The following is a 6,235-nucleotide window of genomic DNA, read 5'->3' on the forward strand; positions in this document are numbered from 1 at the left end:
ACTGTCACCCCCCAAGTAAAAGCAACCAACGGCACAATTTCAACTTTGAAGTGGAGGGTAAGTAGAACCTAAATCCAAATTTTCATGCAATTCGGAGCTGCCCCTGAAAATTACACGGTATCGCCGTATTCCCCGTTCATTTACTGGACTAGTATAAAAAGGTGCGGATTTATACGGCTCCCGCAGTAAAGTATAAAATTTTTAAAAGTATTGTAAATTTTGATATAATATGTCTAACTCTCTTCTATAGGCAACGTACAATACGCAAACAATATCTGATTCATACGCTTGCCGCAGCGAATGCCGAAAAAGGTTACGCGTATTTATCCGGTTCCCGTTGTACGGGCACGAAATCATTTTACGTATATATCCGGTTCCCGCAGTGAAAAGGTTAAAGTACCTAACTTTTTTATTATCCAACATAAGCGAATGATTAAAAAATCAGAATGTTTTTAAAACCTGAGGCTATGGTTGGGTTTTAATTTCAGTATTTTATCAATGCTAGAATATTTCATGAGGTGTGGTGAACTTTGAGAAAAGGTGAAACACAGTTTGATTGGTACACCCGGTATACAGTGACGATTTACCTGTCTAGCAACAGTTTTATTACAGCTATATTAGTAAAGAATAAAGCTACACCGAGAGAACAATTTCTTTTCTCCTAAAACACCGATTTCTTTGAGCAATATTTCTTAAAAGTTAACATATCCTATTAACTTAAACATACCGGTTCACATATAAAGAAACGAGTTTTTTAAACACAACTCAATAATTTCTTACAGATAATTTCTTCAATACTAAGAAATGCATTAATGGTTACATTTAATTTTCTTATCCTAAAGTTTTTATTTCTTAAATCGAAAACTACAAGTATTTTGCAGTATAAGAAATATAATGTTAAGTTAATCCATATTTATATTTGTGAACAAGAAATTTTCTTGCAATCAAATAAATATTTTAAACCACAAGAAATAATTCTTCAGAAATACCCTCTGTAGTAACTGTGGTTATAAAATAAAAACTTTGTCATTCATGCCGAAATGTTACTTGCAAAGAGATTTTCTTCCACAAAAGAATTGCGCAGATTAACTATTTATGATTTAGTCGTCAGGGTTTGTCAAGATGGCGTGATATGTTCATGTTCATATAGATGGATGATGTTGGATTTATTGGTGTACTTTAAAAATTAACGGATATTTTGAAGGTACGTACATATAGGTATTAAATAAAAGTAAATTGAGTAATTTAACATGTAATAATAATATTGTTGCGTATCCGAATGGTTAAAAAAGAAACATAATAGTATCTTTATATGCTTTTTAGGTATAATGATGGACGACTCTGAAATAAAGGAGCTTATTATTCTAACTGGGAAATATGCCACAATTTAAAGCTGGGACAGAATGATATAATATATAGCTTCAGAACAATATTAAGAAAGGAGTTATTAACCAACTGCGGGGCCTTCCAGAAATGGTAGAACTTCATATATGTAAGTACCTTTTTAAAAATGTGTATACTTATGTATCAACTATAATAGGTTTCTTGAATGTATCGTATTCTATAAAAATATACAATACAACGCTATATCAAACATGGCGGGTGCAACGCTGAGGATTTTTTCTGTTAATTTATTTGAGATAAAGAAATCAGTTAGTCTAAAAGAAATATATGTTTGTGGTTAAGAAATGTTATTGCCGACAACCGTGAATTAGTTAATATGTATTAAATGACTTAGATGTAAACTAATAATACCTTCCCGTAATAAAATTTCTTAATGATTAGGTATGCTGTCTCTTTTAGATTATAAAAATTAAGAAAATTACATATTATTATGTCTGCTTCAATGTTTTACATTGGTTGTATTTTCTCTCTTGTTTTAGCTAAATAATGTTTAGTGTGTGACTTAATATTATACAGATAAATAATTAATATGTCATTAACAAAAAGAAAAAAATAAACAAAGATGTGTAGAGTAAATTTGTCAAAATAAATATCTATATCTTTATAAAAAAATTTTATTAAAGTAAGTTTACTCTTTCTACATACCTAACGATTTTGTTTTAGTGAATTGCTGATATACAAAGTGCTATTAACACAAGAAGAAAAAATTGAGGAAGTTGGATTTGCCTCTCCATCCTTTTATTGTTGTGTAGAAGCCAGTGGTTTAAGAGTGGAGAAAATATTTGTATGTAATAATAACGTTTTATATCTTGTTTTATTAATAAATAACGATTTTACCTTAACACAATGATTTATTTCGCCGTATGTAATATCACTTTATTTTCAAGAAATATTAACTTAACTCTAAATATACGTTTATCTCTGCGAAATATATTTCTTAATATTAAATAAATTAATTATTAATAGTAAAATAATAATATTCCTTACTAAGAAATATTATTGCTCAGAAAGAATAGTTTTCTAATGTGTAGAAAATATATTTTTATGACTAATAAAATTAATTAACATCAAGTGTAATTTCTTTCTGATGAATGGGTTTGAAGTTTGCCAGAAAGTGATAGTTCAATCATGTTTAAGATATATTTCTTTGGCTATAGTAGAATTTATTTGAAATATTTTAGAAAATTATATCTTACATACAAAGATATATTTCTTAGGCAATATGCCAAGTCGATCTTTCTTAAATATTAATAAAGTTTCTTTATGTCAAGAATTTTTTTCTCTCGGTGTACATGTTAAAAAAATCACTTAAATCGGACAACAGGTTTAGGAAATTTGAGACATCAAAAATGACCTATTTTGAAGGTGGTGTGTCAATTTCTTGGTGTAGTGTAAATAACCATAAACTGGAAACATTAAATTTCTTCTACACTTTTTTACTTTTTATTATTTTTTTTATAGTTTCTGCATTTTGTCTGCATACTGAAACGTGTACATTTGGTTTATATTTTAGGTTGTTCAGGCAATAAGAACATAATAAAGATGATGAAAACACCTGAACAGTCATCTCATGAAGAAGAAGGTTTGGGTAGTAACATTGAAGAAAGAACATTAAGTAAAAATATGAAAGTTCAAGCTGGAAATGGACCTTACACATGTGCAATTTGTTTAACACCATTTACTGCAGCATGTACTCTGAAATCACACATGATGACCCACACTGGAGAAAAATCCTATAAGTGTGACATTTGTCCTAAGCAGTTTACTCAAACCAGTCATTTGAAATTACATATGATGATGACTCACACTGGAGAAAGTCCTTACAAGTGTGATATTTGTTTGAAGCACTTTCCTGATGCAAGTAATTCTAGAAGACATTTGAGAACACACACTGGAGAAAAGCCTTACCAGTGTCATATTTGTTTGAAACAGTTTACACAAGCCAGTAGTTTAAAATCACACATGATGAATCACACTGGAGAAAAGCCTTATAAGTGTAAAATTTGTTTGAAGCAGTTTACTGAGGCAAGTGCTTTGAAAAGACACTTGAGAATACACACTGGAGAAAAGCCTTATAAGTGCGAGATTTGTCTTAACCAGTTTACTCAAGCCAGTAGTTTAAAATCACACATAATGACTCATACTGGAGAAAAGCCTTATAAGTGTGATATTTGTTCTAAGCAGTTTAATAAAACCAGTCATTTAAAATCACATATGATGATTCACTCTGGAGAAAATAAATCCTTGCAAGTGCGAGATTCGTCTTAAGCAATTTCTCAATGTCTCAAGCCGGTCCTTTTAAATCACAAATCATGACTCACACTGGGATAAATCCTCACATATGTGAAATTTGTGAAACAGTTTACTGCAACGCAAGTGCTCTGAAATCAGATATGATGACTCACACTGGAGAAAAGCCTTATAAGTGCAAAATTTGTCTTAAGCAATTTACTCAAGCCGGTCATTTTAAATCACATATCTTGACTCACACTGGAGTAAATTTTCAGATGTGAAATTTGTATGAAGCAGTTTACTGCGGCAAGTACTTTTAAAAGACACTTGAGAATACACACTGGAGAAAAGCCTTACAAGTGCAAAGTTTGTTTTAAGCAGCTTACTGGAGCCGACCTTTTGAAATCACACATGATGACTCATACTGGAAAAAGCCTCACAGATGTGATATTTGTGTGAAACAGTTTATTCTTTTTCTTTTATATAGGCAGTACTGCCTGTTTTTCTTCAACGGTGCCTTTCATTCTGTCCCTAAATTGTCATTCCATCTTTTCCTTGGGCGTCCCATACTTCTGCCTAACGGTGACTTGTCCCTGGCTATTCTTACAATTCTTGATTCAGACATCCTGCTTATGTGTTGATTCCACTCTTCTTTTCTGTTCTTTTCCCAGATATTTATATTGTCTACATCACATATGCAGCTGATTTCCTCACTTCTTACCCTATCCTGTAGTCCCTTTCCAGCAATCCTTCTTAAGATCTTCATTTCGTTGGTTTCCAGATGTCTTTGTGTTTTGCTTGTATCTGGTCTTGTTTCGGCCGTGTAAGTCATAACTGGTCTAATAACTGACTTATATTCGAGCCTTTGTTTCTACTCATAGGTGTTTGTTTTTCCAAATTGTGTCGTTTAGGCATCCGGCCGTTCTACTCGCTTTAATTATTTGGCTTTTTACCTGTGATTTTATCCACTGGACTAATATTGTAATATTCTTTTTACTGATGAGTCAAGATGTGCACTTTGTGGATCCGACAGTCACTTTGCACTGTCGGATACACAAAGTGCAAATCTTGACCTCATCAATAAAAAGAAAATTAGCCCAGTCGTTAAGATCCCAATCGACATGTTCTGGTTCAAAACTTAAACGTGTTATACGGTGTGGACTCGTTAACAGTAGAGAAGTAGCAGCCATTCTGGCTCTGATTCCAAATTCCCTTAATCTGTTTATAACCAAATTGGCACTTTACGAACCGAACATTACGAGCCACAGGCTATGGAACGCTTATTTTGCAGTTGTCTAGCTATAATATGATGTGTACGCAAAGTCTTAAGATGTAAATAGCGTTTATCTGCTGGGTTCGTGAACCAGGGAAGTCTTGGAACTGGTCTTCTTGTGTATCCTCCACCTTCTCTATACCTTCTTAAAGTACTTAAAATACTGGATTGGTGGATTCACATAGATATCGCCGCAACCGTATATCTCAAATTAAAGCTACAATTTGGACTGCTTTTTCTGACGTTATTTTACTCATTTTTTATAAAAAACCGCACTTCCTCTTTGAAAACTCAAGCAGACATAGTGCACAGATCAAATTCTCGAACACAACTGTACAAAATAGATATTCTTCTTTGACAACATTTTGTTTATTGTTTTTTTTTTTCGGCAAAAACACGCTTCAACTTGAAATGTTATGGGTTTGTAGACACCTAAAGGAGACGATAGATATCCGAGTACATGTCATTGCTATAACATCTGCTAAAAATTAAAAAAAAAATTAAGATTTTTTTCTGTTTTAAAAATTATGCGATACTTTTTGTGATTAGTGTAGTTACTGCATAAATTTGTCTGTATACCAAAATGTGTACATTTGGTTTATATTTTAGGTTGTTCAGTGAATAACACCAGAATAAAAATTATGAAAACACCTGAACATTCATCTCATGAAGAAGAAGATTTGGGTAGTACAATTGAAGAAAGAACATTAAGCAAAAACATGAAAGTTCAAACTGGAAGTGGACCTTACAAATGTGCAATTTGTTTAAAACAATTTACTGCAGCATGTACTCTGAAATCACATATGATGACTCACCCTGGAGAAAAGCCTTACAAGTGCGAGATTTGTCTTAAGCCATTTACTCAAGCCGGTCATTTTAAATCACATATCATGACTCACACTTTAGTAAATCTTCACAGATGTGAAATTTGTTTGAAGCAGTTTACTCAAACCAGTCATTTGAAATTACATATGATGATGACTCACACTGGAGAAAGTCCTTACAAGTGTGATATTTGTTTGAAGCACTTTACTGATGCAAGTAATTTTAGAAGACATTTGAGAACACACACTGGAGAAAAGCCTTACCAGTGTCATATTTGTTTGAAACAGTTTACACAAGCCAGTAGTTTAAAATCACACATGATGAATCACACTGGAGAAAAGCCTTATAAGTGTAAAATTTGTTTGAAGCAGTTTACTGAGGCAAGTGCTTTGAAAAGACACTTGAGAATACACACTGGAGAAAAGCCTTATAAGTGCGAGATTTGTCTTAACCAGTTTACTCAAGCCAGTAGTTTAAAATCACACATGATGACTCATACTG

At 32.4% G+C, this 6,235-nt stretch overlaps 1 pseudogene; it reads left to right on the forward strand.

Annotated features, from left to right (window-relative positions):
- LOC126887261 (zinc finger protein 665-like) overlaps nucleotides 1-6,235 on the forward strand; it is an 80,785-nt pseudogene that overhangs the window by 67,336 nt on the left and 7,214 nt on the right.

The sequence above is a fragment of the Diabrotica virgifera genome, chromosome 6 (assembly GCF_917563875.1).
Source record: "Diabrotica virgifera virgifera chromosome 6, PGI_DIABVI_V3a".
Lineage (NCBI taxonomy): Eukaryota > Metazoa > Arthropoda > Insecta > Coleoptera > Chrysomelidae > Diabrotica > Diabrotica virgifera.